The sequence below is a fragment of the Sus scrofa genome, chromosome 14 (assembly GCF_054392235.1).
Source record: "Sus scrofa isolate SSC_HxYL_T2T_F1_AM1 chromosome 14, Sscrofa_HxYL_maternal_Yorkshire_Landrace_v2.0, whole genome shotgun sequence".
Taxonomy (NCBI): Eukaryota; Metazoa; Chordata; class Mammalia; order Artiodactyla; family Suidae; genus Sus; species Sus scrofa.
This window is the reverse complement of record NC_139396.1, coordinates 144,147,342-144,163,683: the sequence shown is the minus strand read 5'-3', so window position 1 is coordinate 144,163,683 and position 16,342 is coordinate 144,147,342. Positions and strand designations below refer to the sequence as shown.

General features: G+C 38.4%; 1 long non-coding RNA gene across 1 annotated transcript; it reads right to left on the bottom strand.

Moving 5' to 3' along the window:
• Positions 1–11,642: 11,642 nt before the first annotated feature.
• On the bottom strand, positions 11,643–15,191 carry LOC102167161 (uncharacterized). The gene is made up of 2 exons (XR_307812.4): positions 15,052–15,191; positions 11,643–13,576 (listed from the first exon to the last, which is right to left on the bottom strand). It is a non-coding gene; the product is annotated as an uncharacterized LOC102167161 (long non-coding RNA).
• Between the last annotated feature and the right edge of the window lie 1,151 nt (positions 15,192–16,342).

Sequence of the window (16,342 nt, the reverse complement as noted above, 5' to 3'; positions counted from 1 at the left end):
GGCTCAGTTGGAAATGTGATTACACTCATCTTTGCACAGTAACCAGGAGCCCCAAACCTTCAGTATAAATGCTGAGTGAGACAAAGCCCATGGCAATCTGGGCTTCACTGTGTTGTTCACAGGCCTTGGGGACTGAGTTTTGAGAGGCTGTCACCTCCCATCGCCACACCAGCTGCTGATACCTGTCTCTCCTTCCTATCTCATTTCAGAAGCAAAATGGGAAATGAAAACAGAGACCACAGTGTCTTCCTTTCTTGGAATCTCTGCGGCTAGCCTGCGTATGACACCTCTTGTCACATTTTCTAAATGCTTCACAAACAGCCAGACGGTTTCTTAATTCCTGGGTTTGGAGTCTTTTCTCCTAATGTGGAAATCAGCTTTGCAAGGAGCTAGGGCTTCAGAGGCCAGGACACAACAATTATTAATAATAACAATAGCTGCCTTTCGTTAAGTTCCTAGTATGCAGCATGTCCAGGACTATACACAGAGCCCCTTTATATGCAGAGTTCTTCCTCTCAACACATGTACCTTGTCACCACCTTATCACCTCTGCCTCCTTAGTTGGATATGCATGGTCAGTATTTCTGAGCTTTGAAAAGCTATGTGGACACCTTTATTATTATTATTATTATTATTATTATTATTATTATTATTGCTAGATTTAGTGCTGTACTTGCTGAGTGAGACAGCAATGAGCAGAGAGATATCCACTAAGACAATAATTCTTAACTGGGCCTGTATATCAAGCATTGCCTGGGAAAGGGAAATACACTTATTGGTGCTCCACCAGGGTAATTATGATTCATCAGGTCTGCAATGGACTGCAGACTGTGTATTTTAACAAAGCTCCTTGGGAGATGCTAATATGCGTGCTCGGTTAAAACTCACTGCTCTAAGCAATAAATCTCAGTGGGGGCAGGAGTAATGAACAAGTGCCTTGGTAGGGGCAGGGAGGGGGTGTCCACATGACCTGGGGACTTTTATCAAGCCAGCCTAAGCTATCAAGAATGGACCCCAGATTGAGAATAACTGCCCTGAGTCTCCTGGGACAGCCAGAAGGGTGCCCCAGCCCTCCAGGGACCTGGAACAAAACAGTTGAGAGCCACTGTAAATATAGAGGCTGGCTTTCCTGGCCTGAGGAAAAGTCACCTCTGGGCACACAAATGGGAGTCCACTATTATTTCTACTATTAATAAAAATAAGTACTACAGAGGAACTTAACATTTTTTTCAAAGATATACAAATGGCCAGTAGGCACATGAGAAGACGTTCAACATCACTAGTCATCAGAGAAATGGAAATGAAAACGACAATGAGATATCACCTCACACCTGCCAGAATGGCTGTCATCAAAAAGACCACAAATAACAAGTGCTGGCGACGTTGTAGAGAGGTTGTAGAGAAAAAGGAGCCCTTGTGCATTGCTGCTGGGAACATAAATTGCCACAGCCACTGTGGAAAACAGTATAAAGATTCCTCAAAAATTAAAAATAGAACTACCATATGATACATCAATTCCACTCCTGGGTATGCAGCCAAAGAAAACAAAAACACTAATTAGAAAAGATACATGCAAAAACATATGTTCATTGCAGCGTTATTTAACAAACATTCAAAACATGGAGGCAACCTAAGTGCCCCTCAATAGATTCATGGATAAAGAAGTGTGATAAACTCACACACATACACACACAATGGAATCCTGCTCAGCCACAAAAAAGAGGGAAATCTTGCTATTTGTGACAACATGGATGGACTCTGAGGGTATTATGCTAAGTGAAATGTACTATGCTAAGTGAAATAAGTCAGACAGAAAAATAAATACTGTATGATTTTGTTTATAAGTAGAATCTAAAAAAAAACCAATTAACATAACAAAACAGAGGTGTAGATACAGAGAACAAACATGTGGTTGTCAAAAGGGAGGGAGTCCAGAGGAGGAAAGAAATCAGTGAGGGAGATTAAGAGGTACGAACTTTCACTAAGATACAAACTCCCAGTTATAAGATAAATAAGCACCAGGGATGTAGTGTACAACGTGATAAATACAATTAACACTGCCGTATGTTGTATATGAAAATTAAGAGAATAAATCCTAAGAGTTCTCATCATAAGAAAAACAGTTTTTTCATTTCTTTAATTTTGTTATCTGTATGAGATGATGATTCAAATTTATTATGATAATCATTTCATGATGTGAGTCAATTATGCCACACATTTTAAACTTGTACAGTGTCGCATGTCAATTATATCTCAATAAAACTGGATAAATAACTAAATACTATTCATTAGCACTGACCGCACACCAGGCACAATGCGTGTTATAACGGTTTACATACTCAATGTTATAACAGTTTACATACTCATTGTTATGTAATTCCCCAAACAGCCCGTAAAGTAGATGTTATCATCTGCCCTTACAAATTGGGAAAACAGGGTTCAGAGAGGTTAGGGAGGCAGCCTAGCTAATAAGGAGCAGGGTCGGAGTTCCCATCGTGGCACAGTGGTTAATGAATCTGACTAGGAAGCGGGAGGTTGCGGGTTTGATCCCTGGCCTTGCTCAGTGGGTTAAGGATCCGGCGTTGCCGTGAGCTTTGGTGTAGGTTGCAGACGAGGCTCGGATCCTGCGTTGCTGTAGCTGTGGTATAGGCTGGAGACTACAGCTCCGATTCGACCCCTAGCCTGGGAACCTCCATATGCCGCAGGAAGCACCCCTAGAAAAGGCAAAAAAACAAAAAAAAATAAAAATAAAAATAAAATAAGGATCAGGGTCACAGCTGGACCTTGTGTTTCCTGATTTTTAGCCTGAGGAGATTTCTAAGTTCATTTCTGTGGACCTCACCCTCTCCCACACTAACAAAAGAGAACCTGCAAGAAGTTCATCAGAAGTAAATGCAAACCTGACCTGACCCATCCTATTTCCCTTTCCTCCTGGTCCAACTGTGGCTACTAGACCAGGACAGTACATGGCAAGATGTGTTCCTTCACCCCACCTCTGGTGCCTCCTGCGTTGGTAGAGCATCTTGCACACTGCACAAGACTAGGCGTTCCCCAGTGACCAACCTGATGGAGAGCCAGCACCTCACTACCTGGCTGTGCAACTCCAGAACAGCTGGCCTCCCCTTGGCACAGTCAACCACTCCCTCTCAAGGGCCAATACGTATTACCTCCAGAGCTTGGGCGAACCTTTATTGGTCTCGCTTACATGTTCGTGTGTCCAGTAGTCTAAGAGGGGGAAAGGTCTGTCCTGCTCATCTTTGCATTCCCAGAACATGCCTAAAACAGGCGTTTTAAAAATCAAATTTCTGGAACCTACAGCCCCTGGTGATTCAACATGACTAGGGAAGGACCTACGCATTTACTTGTATTTTTAATAAATACCTGGGTAATCCAATAAATACCAAAACATAAGACGCATTGGCATGGATACATGATAAGTGTTTGTGTGATGAATGAAGGAAGTCGTGAATAAATGGATACCACTTACAATTAAGTTACCCGAAAAGTAAGAGGCCCTGAAGAAGGTGGCTAAATTCTAAAATTAGGATTGAGTTGAGTCAACTAGTTCTGGGATATAGGTATAAGATTCTCTCATTCTCTATCTCTATGTCTTGACTTGACTCTCTAAGAAAAAAACTACATGCCCCATTAGCTTGGACTTTTAGGCTGCGATATAACCCTCATAAATAGAAGTTCAGACACAAACACAGACACCAGCTACACACCTACACCCATGGACCGTACTTAAACACATGTGTTCACCAATCTGAACATGATAAGCTGGTGAGAAACACATCATTCCCACTGCTGCCCGTGCCCTGCACACAGCTGGAACCAAATGCTGCAGGAAACTACAAACATCTGTCTAGTCACTATATTGCTGGCACAGGGGTGGGGTGGGAGGGGGTGAGGGACACAGCAGTCACTAGAAAAAAAATCTATTGCTTCCTCTGAGCTATTATTTAATTCCTCCACTTTCTTGTGCCAGAGCCCTTTGCAAGCACATTGCTACTGAGGAGAATATAAGCTAACCGAAAAGCATTACCTCCAAGAGTGCTGTTGGAAGGAGCTGCCTTACTCACCACCTGCTGTGTTTCTCATCAGTGACTGCCAGATCCACCCTGCTAGTCCCAGGAAAACAAGTGTGAAGTCCTACCACCGTCTTCGTCTATTTTCTAAGGTACTAGCCCATTCTGCCCCCACCTAGAAGATGAAGTCAGGTGTTTTCTGCCCCTGCAAAGACCTCTGGTCAACACCTAAAAGATTGCAGTATGTGCCAGATCAACTCTACCTTCAGGATGCCAGGAAAAGTTGGATTCCCAACTGACTCTTTTTTGCTGCTGCCCAACCCTGCAGGACATATATGTGTTGCCACTAAAACATGACTGTTCAGGGATGTGCACACACACACACAGCTTACTATCACCCCTAGGTCTTCCAGGTCAGTCCTCACACATAAGGGCCCTTTCCCACCACATCCAGATGAATTATCTTGCCTTTTTTGTCCAGGAGCATAAGAAAAAGAACACCTTGAACCCGTTATGGTGAGTGATGGCTAATTGTTCTCAGGCACAACAGGAGAGCTAGAGCCATTGGTCCTTGGGTGTGAAGGAGATATTTGTCACTAACATTAATAACTTTTAAACTAATAAAATAACATTCATTAACTTAATTAGGTAAGGTGAATCACGCTTCACATTTATTCAAAGAAACCATGGAGACTCCATGCCTGAAACAAAACACACACACACACACACACACACACACACACACACACACAGAGTTTAAAGGTAATCTGGTCATTCTGCTCCCTGGAAATGATCTCTTTTTCCCATTCTTCCTAGTGAATGACACCAGCAAAAAACAAGCTCTTCCCTCCTAAAGGGGCCCCTGCTTGCAGATATATTAGGATGAAGTCACTAGGAATGTGGTCTTTGGAGTAAGATAAACCTGATCTCTGGTCCTGCTTCTGTCACTTAGTAACTGTACTAACAGTCTTCTGGACCTTGGTTTTTCATATGGAAACGGGGAAAACAGTGGTAGTGAGACTATATTAAACTAAAAATCTTCCGCACAGCAAAGGAAACCATCAACAAAATTAAAAGGCAACTGACAGAATGGGAGAAAATATTTGCAAATCATATATCTGGTAAGAGGTTAATATTCAAAATATATAATTCATATAACTCGATCACAAAAATATAAATAAACAATCCTGTTTTTAAAATGGGCAGAGGATCTGAATATACATTTTTCCAAAGAAGATATACAGATGGTCAATGGGTACAAGAAAAAGTACTCAAAATCACTAATCATCAGGGAAATAAAAATCAGGACCACAATGAGATATCACCTCACACATGTTAGAATGGCTATTATTAAAAAAACAAGAAAGAGAACCCTGGTATACTATTGATGGAAATATAAATTAATGCAACCACTGTGGAAAACAATCTGGAGGTTCCTCAAAAAAATTAAAAAATGGAGGAACCCTATGATCTAGCAATGCCACTTCTGAATAAAATAATAACTAAAAAAGATACATGCACCCTCACATTCACTGCAACAATATTTACAACAGGAAGATATGGAAACAACCTGTGTCCATCAATAGATCAATGGATAAAGAAAATGTGATATATACACACACACCACAACAGAGCAATAGAATACTACTCAGCCATAAAAAAGAAGGAAATCTTGCCATTTGTGACAATATGGATGGATCCTTAGAGCATTATACTAAGTGAAATACATTGGACAGAGAAAGGTACCATATGATCTCCCTCACACATCTGGAATCTTTAAAAAACACACATTTGGGGTTAATAGATGCAAACTATTGCCTTCGGAATGTATAAACAATGAGGTCCTGCTATATAGCACCTAGTCACTCGTGATGGAGCATGACAATGTGAGCAAAAGAATGTATATATGTATGTGTGACTGGGTTACCTTGCTGTACAATAGAAAATTGATAGAACACTGTAAACCAGCTATAACGGAAAAAATAAAAATCATTTTAAAAACACACACACAAACAACCCCCCCCCCAAGTTTATAGATACAGAGAACAGATTGGTGGTTACCAGGGGTGGGGAATAAAAGTGAGAAAATGGGTAAAGGGCAAAGGGTACAAACATACAGTTATAAAATAAATCATGAGGGAGTTCCCATCGTGGCACAGTGGTTAACGAATCTGACTAGGAACCACAAGGTTGCGGGTTCAATCCCTGGCGTTGCTCAGTGGGTTAAGGATCTGGCGTTGCCCTGAGCTGTGGTGTAGGTTGCAGACGCGGCTCCAATCCCGCGTTGCTGTGGCTCTGGTGTAGGCTGGAGACCACAGCTCCGATTCAACCCCTAGCCTGGGAACCTCCATGTGCCACAAGTGCAGCCCAAAAAAAGACCAAAAGATAAAAATTTAAAAAATAAAATAAATCATGGGGATGTAACTATAGCATGGAGACTATAGTTAACAATACTGTATGGCCTATTTAAAAGTCGCTAAGATAGTAAATCTTAAAAAGTTCTCACCACAAGAAAAAATAATTTGTATTTATGTATGGTGATGGATATTAAATAGATTTATTGACGTGATCATTTCACAGTATATACAAATATCAAATCACTATGTCGTACACCTGAAAATAATATAATACTTCAATACATATCTCAATAATAAATGAATGAATGAAATAAATTAAACCCAAAACAAACAAGGAAAGAAAAATGAAGGGCAGAAATCAATTAAAACCAAGACAACTATGGAGAAAAATCATTAAAGCCAAAAGCTGGTTCTTTGAAGAGACACGTAAAATTGGTCAACCGAAATGGTCTAACCAAAATGACCAATGGTACGGCACAGGACAATGACACCTGTTGTCTGCAAAGAGTCAGAGCGAGGTCATTTTCTCTTAATTGTCACTCTTCACCTCTCGGTCTGAAAGCTAAATTTTGAACTGCAACTGAGTAAAGCATGAAGACAGGTTAATTACAGCGCAATATTTCTAAGCGAATAGAAATTCTTAAAACTCTCAGGCAAAAGAAACATCACCCTAATGTGATGTTAGGTTAAAGGAGGCAGAGGTGAGGTTTTCCTTGCTGTGCCTGAAGGAGATGTCTGCCGAGTATGAAAGACTTTTATTTTCCCAAATTTTAAATAGTTTCTAATAAGAAACGAATGAAAATTATTTTTCGTCTATCTAAACTAGCTTTTTTGTGTATGAGTCAGGCAATCAACAAATAATTTTTTACAAACATTATTTATTTTCTTTTTAGGGCCTCACCCATGGCATATGGAAGTTCCCAGGCTAGGTGTTGAATCTGAGCTACAGCTGTTGACCTACGCCACAACCACAGCAAGGTGGGATCTAGGCTTCATTTGTGACCTACACCACAGTTCAAGGCAACATTGGGTCCCCAACCCACTGAGCAAGGCCAGGGATCGAACCCACATCCTCATGGATACTAGATTCATTTCTGCTGCACCACAATGGGAACACCCACAAACATTATTTACAATAACTTCAAACTCACCAAAAATGTCGTAAGAATAGATTCATATGCCCTTTACCCAGATTCACCTATTTTTATGATTTTATCCCATTTCATCATATACTTGTTATGTGTGTATGTACCTGTATGTCTCAAACACACGCACGTTATACAATATTACTTTTCAGAACTGAGAGTAAGCTGCAAATATCACAGCCCTTCACCTTTAATTACTTCAGTGTGTATTTTCTAAGAATAGAGATGTCCTTAGAACAGTTATCCACTTCAGTTGGTGCATTTTATCAATCCACCTTTGTATTTCATTTTTGTCAATTGACCTAATAGGATTTTTCTCCAACACAGGTCAGTCTAAGATCCATTTACTTGTCATATTTTTATAGTGGCCTCTAACAGATTATTTCTACAGCCCTTCTTTGTCCTTTATAACACTGACGTTTATGAAGAAGAGAGTTTTGGTTTTTTAAATTTTTTGTTACAGTTGATGTACAATGTTCCGTCAATTTCTGCTGTACAGAAGGGTTTGTTTTTTAATAGAAGATTCTTCATTTGGAGTCTGTCTGAAGTCCTCCTGATTAGATTCCAGTTATACATTCCCAGCAGGAACATATGTGACATTGTGTCCTTCCTACTGTATTCCATCCAGAGTAACATCACATCTATCCGCCCTTTGTTGGTAATGTTAATTTTGATCACCTAGCCAAAATGTTTGTTGTATTTCTGTTTTATAGCTACCATTTCCCCCCTCACAACAAATAAGCAATCTGTGGGGACTCACCATACAATCACACAAATGTCCTGCTCATCAAAATACCTCCCCAAGATTTAGCATCTATTGATATTTGCTTGAACCATTTTTTATTGTGATGGTTGCTAAATTATTTTCTCAGCCCTGCCTCTTCATTTACCACATTCCACAGACCTTTTACTTCTTCCCTATCCATTTATGTATCTATCACTGATATGGATTCATGGCTTCCTATTTTTTCATAATTTATAATTAAATACTGTTCTTAACTATTTTGGTGTCCAAATAATCCCAGATTTGGTCACTTCTTCAAGCTAGCTTCTCTGTCATTATGATGTTCTCCCATCAGTTTGGAGGGCACTTTCTTGCTCCAACTTAACAAGATATTTCAAGGATCTTCTAGTCTAGGAATCAGCCATTTCTCAAGGGAGCCCTGGTTTCTGTCAGTGGGTTAATAGCAACCAGGATCTGGATACTAGGAGTACTCATTGCTCCTAGAGTGTTTGCTTCTGGGTCCTTTTTCAGCAGACAGAGCTAAGAAATATACATACACATACACACACCTAGGTATAGACACACACACATATACATGTGCTTTAAAAATAGCTTTATTGGATATAATCTCAATTTACATTGTTTCTTGAGAATGATGCTTCATAGTTGCCATGCTTTGCATGTTGCTTTTAAGTTTGATGACTCTCAATATCTGGTTTTTGTAAATCATTTATATTTTGCCTAGAGGCCTTAAGCACCTTTTTAAAATATCTGAGTCTGATCATTTTGCTATAGTGTGTCCCTGAGTCAACTGGTCTGGTCAATTGTCCCAGGTACCCAATAGACACTTTTAAAGTGTTCATTCAAGTCTTCATCCATTTCTGGAAACTCATCTCTGTAGCCAGTATGATAAACTACCAAGTCCTAACATACAGTATTTTGGCATTTAATGTTGAACTTATCTTATTGGGATGAATTTATCTGTTCTTTTTACTCCCCCCCCCTTTTCCTACTCTCCACACCCACCAACTTGCAGCAGCATCTAGCAGGGGAAATTCTTATAGAATTTATTTTCTGTCTTCCGGTAATGCTGAAAGTGTGGGTCATGTGTGGTTTTATTTGGTCGTCTTGATAATTTTCTGAAAGTTTGGGGAGGGGTAACAGAGGGCACAGGGGTGATGGGAAAATTCAAATTCAGGCAGCCTCCTTATTCCTCATACTGAGTTCTCGATGAGGCTGAAATTCAGTCTAGAGGTAAGACTAGACTGAAAATGCAAAAACAAACCAGGCCTCATCAAATACTGTACAACAATATAAACTGAGCTGTATTTAAAATCTCCTTTTAGGAGTTCCCGTTGTGGCACAGTGGTTAACGAATCCGACTAGGAACCATGAGGTTGCGGGTTCGATCCCTGGCCTTGCTCAGCGGGTTAAGGATCCGGTGTTGCTGTGAGCTGTGGTGTAGGTCGCAGATGCAGCGTGGATCCCGTGATGCTGTGGCTGTGGTGTAGGCTGGTGGCTACAGCTCCGATTCAACCCCTAGCCTGGGAACCTCCATATGCCACGGGAACAGCCCTAGAAAAGGCAAAGATACAAAAAAATAAAAAATAAAATCTCCTTTTACCTAGAAGTTTTGGCTGCAAACAGGTTTGGCTTTTGCAATATTGTAACATATTTATGATAGCAAAAAGTCTTTTAAGAAACAAGAAGGATTGGTTTAATTAAAAGACTAAATCCTGCCTACCATATCACCTGTTCCCATGTAGAGGGGAAGGTGCCAGTAAGAGTATTCAAATCTCTGATTTGGGCATGAAGAAATGAAATTGGGATGGGGCAGAGCACCAAAGAATGTCAGTGAATTAACTCAGATTGAGGTTGACTGATTTAATCTCTTTCAGTTATCTTCACATAACACATCTTCATTGGATCCCTAAGGTTATGTGCAACAGTGTTCATATTCACCTTCTCTATCTTTCTAGCACGTGCGTGTGCACGTGCGCGCGCACACACACACACACACACACAGTTTTTCCAACCATCAACATGCTGCATCAGAATGCTATATGTGTTACAATTGATGAACTAACACTGACACATAATTATCATCCAAGTTCATAGTTTCTATTAGAGTTTGCTCCTGGTCTATATCCTACGGGTTTTGTTTTGACAAATGTATAATGACCTATATCCACCATTATAGTATCAAACAGAATAGTTTCACTGTCCTCAAATCCCTAGGGCTCCACCTATTCCTCTCCTCATGATTTTGGCAACCAATCTTAAAAATTTTTGCCTTTTTTACTGTCACACAGTTGGAATCATAGTCTTTTTACTTGGCTTCTTTCACTTAGTAATATGCATTTAAGGTTCCATCATGTCTTTTTCTGGCTTGGTAGTTCACTTCTTTTTGGCACTGAATATTCCATTATTTGGATGTACCACCGTTTGTGTGTACATTCACCTGCTGAAGGACATCTTGGTTGCTTCTAAGTTTTGGAAATTATGAATAAAGTTGCTACAAACATGAGTGCAAATTTTTACTGGACATAAGTTTTTAACCCATTTGTGTAAAGACCGAGGAGCATGATTGTATTGTAAGAATATGCTTAGTTCTATAAGAAAATGCCAGGAGTTCCCATCATGGCTCAGTGGTATCAAACCCAACTAGGATCCATGAGGACTTGGGTTCAATTCCTGACCTCTCTCAGTGGGCTAAGGATCCGGCATTGACGAAAGCTGTGATGTAGGTCACAGATGCAGCTTGCATCCCATGTTGCTGCGGCTGTGGCATAGGCTGGCAGCTGCAGCTTCAATTCAACCCTTAGCCTGGGAACTTCCATATGCTATGGGTGCAGCCCTAAAAAGCAAAAAAAAAAAAAAAAAAAAAAAAAAAAAAGGAAAAGAAAATGCCAAAGTGTTTTCCAAAGTGGTTGTACCCTTTTGCATTCCCACAGTTAATGAATGAGATTTCCTATTGCTCCACATTCTTACAAGCAATAGGTGTTAATCAATGTTTTGGATTTTAGGTATTCTAATAAGGGTGCAGTGATACCTCATTGTTGTTATATATTTGCAATTATCTAATGATAATTATCTAATGTATGATGTTGAATATTTTTTCATACACTTATTTACTATCTGAATATTTTCTCAGGTGTCTGGCTCTTTTCACCAGTTTTTAATTAGGTTGTTATTTTTATGTTGAGTTTTAAGAGCTCTTTGTCTATTTTGGGTAATAGTTCTTTATCAAATACTCTTCTGTAAATATTTTCTCCCAGTTTGTTGCTTGTCTTGTCATTCTCTTTGCAGAATCTTTCACAGAGCGGAAATTTTTAATTTTAATTAAGTCCTACTTTTATTTCTTTCATGGATCATGCCTTTGGTATGGTTTCTTTTTTTTTTTTTGCACCTGGTGTCCAGTTATTCCAGCACCACTTGTTGAAAATACTATATTTTTTTCCATCTATTGAATTGCCTTTGCTCCTTTGTCAAAAATGAGTTGACTATATTTGTGGGGGGTCTATTTCTGAGGTCTCTATTCTGTTCCATTGATTTGTCTATTCTTTCACTAATACATGTATTCCCCACTTTTTGAACATTTGCTCTACATTTTACTTTTATGACAGACCTACATTAGTATTTGTTTTCCCTAACTGAAAGAAATCCAAAGAGGATTTTTACTTTTACTAAAAAAAGTGAAAAGTAAAAATGAAGTCCAGTGTTGGCTTTGCAGTGAGCTGTTATAGAAGCAGCATGCACCCCAAGGAGCCAGAGTGGAACTGCCAAGCTCCCTTCCTGAAAACTACACTCAGCATCAAGCCACCATAGCTTTGAACTGTGTCTGTGAGCATCTCTGCTTTATCTCAATTTATTTCGTGCTTTTGTTAGCAAGATGTCCTAAGTTAATTGCTTCATTTTACACCATTTCATCTTATGAAAGGTTTCATAGGATTGTTCTACTTTTGGATAGCAGGGGATATTTGTACCACAATGTAGATATATATGTGTCTCGACGTCAAGTAGTGTTAGTCCTTCAAATTTGTCTTTCTGTTTCAATATTGTGTCATCTATTCTGGGTCTTTTAGCTTTTTATATAAAATTTAGAATCAGTTTGCTAATATCTACAAAATAACTTTGAGATTTTGATTGGATTGCCTTGAATCTATAGATCAAGTTTGGAAGAACTGACATCTTGACAACATTGACTTTCTATCCAAGAGCATGGAATAAAAATCTCTCCATTTACTTAGTTTTTGGGTTCTCTCATCAAAGATTGTATATTTCCTCATGTAGGTCTTGTGCATATATCAAGGTATTTTATTTTGTGGATGTTAAGGTAAATAGTATTGTTTTTAATTTCAAATTCCAATTGTTCTTTGCTGGTATATAGGAAAACAATTGACTTTTGTATATGAACCTGGAAGTTTGCATCTTTGCTATAATTACTTTAACAGTTCCAGGAGTTTTTAAATCAGTTCTTTTGGACTTTCTACGTAGATGATCATCATATGCAAACAAGAGGTTTTTTCTTTCTTTCTTTTTTTCTTTTGCTGAGACCATGGTATCTGGAAGTTCCAGGGCCAGGCATTAAACCTGTGCCACAGCTGTGATACAAGACACAGCAGTGACAATGCAGATCCTTAACAGGCTGAGCCACCAGAGAACTCCAATTAAGTTTTCTTTCTTCCCGTCTTCCTTGAGTTATTAACTACCACTTCCATTACAACTTTAAAAAGAAGCTAGAAGAGACACCATTGCTTTATTCCTGATTTTAATGAGAAAGCTTCCAGTTTCTCACAACTTAGTATGCTGTTAGTTATAGGGCTTTTGTTCTTTATCAAGTTGAGGACTTTCTCCTCTATTCCAAGTTTGCTGAGTTATCCTAATAAATGGCTCTGTCAAATGCTTTTTCTCCATCTGATATGATCGTGTGATTTAGTCTGTTGATGTGATAGATTACATTAATTGGCTTCTGAATGTCAGAATAGGCTTGCATATCCGGAATAAATCTCACTTGATGTATAATTTTTATGCTTGTAAAATTCAAATTACTAATATTTTGTTGAAAATGTTTATATCAATGTTTACGAGATATTAGTCTATAGTTTTCTTATAATACCTTTGCATGGTTTTGGTATGAGGATACTGATGGCCTCAAAGAGAGTTGGACATATTCCTTCTGCTTCTACAATTTGGAAGGTTGAACAACATTGGTTGAACTCCGAATTAGGAGTTACTAGGAAGAATTCTTGACTGTACAGTGTTCTTTTGAAGTTGACATCAAAGGTCAAAATGTGTAGATTAACTTGCATCTAAGTTGATCTTCACGGAAGGAAAAAGAAATCATCAAACATTTTGAGAAAAAATGGTAATCATTGCAAACCTAGGCTCATTCATTAACATGTTAATTTTATCCTCTCTAAACCAATCTATCAGCACTTTTTGAATAGGTAACTAGTGTTCTCAACTGCCTCAAGTTGGCATTGATTAAGAAGTAACAAGAGGTGCTCTGGAGGTTAGAAAAATTGAACTCTGAATGAAAGCAGCTATTCTTTTTTTAAGCAAATTAATCAAATAAGTGTGTAATCCATTAGATTGTAATCTCAATGGCAAAAATTTGTGAGGTGTGTGTTTGACAAGATATATGATAAATGTTATTTTGCACCAAGAAACAGTGCTAGTTAAAAGTCATGAAGCCTATAATAAATAAAATTCAGCAAAACATAACCATCCAAATCCAGAAAAACCCAGAAGACTTCTTTGAATATCAGTCACATAAAGTTCACTTTAACTATCAATCATTTATATTTTCCCATTGTGCTTTCTCTCTCATATTCATTTATATGTGATTAGCATGACTGAAGAATTAAAGTTAAATTTTATTTAATTTTAATTAACCTAAATTTAAATAGCCACACATGGCTACTTGGTGGTGACTATTTTGGACAGGGCAGAGTCTTAGAAAAAGACACAGTAAGTAAAATAATATTGAAGTAGAATATAGAATATACTGAGAGTAGAAAAACTAAACTGAGTGAAATTGACTATTCTATTTCCAAGACCATACTCTGTATTTCTTTCACACTTTTACTATAGCGACTTCTCAATTTCTTCAGTCTCCTCCCTACCTATGCAAAAGCTAAATGTTGGGGTTCCATCAGGATTCCATCCCCTCCCATTTTACACGTTCACCCTAGAAAATTCTTGCTTCAGTTACCATCTATATACTGGAACATGTTTCCAGGCTAATTTTTAAATTTTTCTGCTTTTTAGGGCCACACCCAAGGAATATGGAAATTCCCAGGCGAGGGGTCGAATCGGTGCTGTAGCCGCTGCCCTACACCACAGCCACAACAACGTGGGATCCGAGCCGCCTCTGTGACCTACACCACAGCTCATGGCAACGCCAGATCCTTAACCCACTAAGCGAGGCCAGGGATCGAACTCACATCCTTAAGGATCCTAGTCGGGTTTGTTAACCGCTGAGCCACAATGGGAACTCCCCAGGCTAACTTCTAAACACCAGATTTAAGTATCTAATTGCTTACTTGACATCCCCACCTAATGTCTCACCTGTACTAGAACACATCTTCCCCCTTAGACCCAAACAAACTAGAAGAACCTGGTCCTCTTGCAAAGGACCATAGTTTAGTAAATACATCCAGATGTTAAGCTATAATCCTGGAAGTAACGTTTGATTCTCTAACTCATTTTTTCCAGTCTTCCTAGTAATCCCTTATATGTTTCTTTCCCTTCCCAATGGTTTAATCCCAATCAAAGCCACTGTCATCACTCACCTGGAGTGGACACTAGTTTTGATTCTCTCCAATCCACTCTTCTCAAGGTTGCCAGAGTGATTTTTTTTTTTAACACATATCAAAGGATGCTAAGAGGAAAGATGACAGTTAATCACATTGTGCACAGGAGTAATATTTTCAACCTTCCCTGATGAGTTTTCTTTAGCCAACTGACTAGTTTCCACTAGGTATTACTCTTATACCTTTTGTTTTCATGAACAGTGGAAGATAAAACTTACTGTTCTTCATTAGCCAATGTTACAATTTTTTTCTAGGAATCCTGTACTCAAGTTCCACTTTTAGGTTACTAAGAAATCTTAAACACTAGAGCAGACTCTCTTATGAAAGTTTACAAAACAAAAAGCGTTTTCTTCATAAAGGCTCAGAAAATGGGGGAGTTATTTCTAATAATTCAACGTATCCGCTACAGGAAAGTCTTCACTATAAGATATATCCGTTATATACACTAGTTGTAAAATAAACAAACAAAAAACCCCCCAAATCAAAAAACCAAAAAGACCCTACAGTTTTGAATTCTATCAATAGTAAATATGAATAATGTAAATAATAATGACCATAAAAATATTTTGTTGCATTTTTTGTACATCTATTTTTGTATACCTTGTGTGTGCCATTTGCTTTGTTAAAGTTTTTCAGAAGATTAAACGGCAGTGAAGTCATTTCTTTCAGTTCCACATTTCTGTGGTACAATAACATTGCAAAGATTGATTTCATGTTCAACTTCAGTTACACACAGGACTGGAACTTTCTTCAAAGACTCAATGGCATGATATTTAAAAATATATTATGTATATTGAATACCTTACAACAGAATGACTAAATAAAAAGGTAAGATAATTTTTATGTAGCCAAATTAATCAATTGTACAATTCTGGTTAGAAGTACATTTTCTCTCTCTCTCTCCCTCTTTTTCAGCCACACCCACGGCATATGGAATTCCCAGGCCAAGGATCAAATCCCAGCCACAGCTGCGATCTATGCCACAGCTGCAGCAATGCTGGATTCTTAACCCACTGCACCACAGCAGGAATTCCTAAAAAGTACATTTTCTGAAGGCTGTTTATACTTTTTAGCCTTGAATTATAATTTAGAACAGCTAAGTATTTATCACAATACAAACCCTGTTAAAAATCAATGGAAGCCTGATCTTCACCTCAGTTTGAAAAAAGTCTGTTAAATACTGTTTTCAGATATTGTTTTTGTAGTGTTTTATCTAAGCCTTGTACACTGTGTACTGTGCAAAATACGTCTCTAATTAAAATCAAGTTCT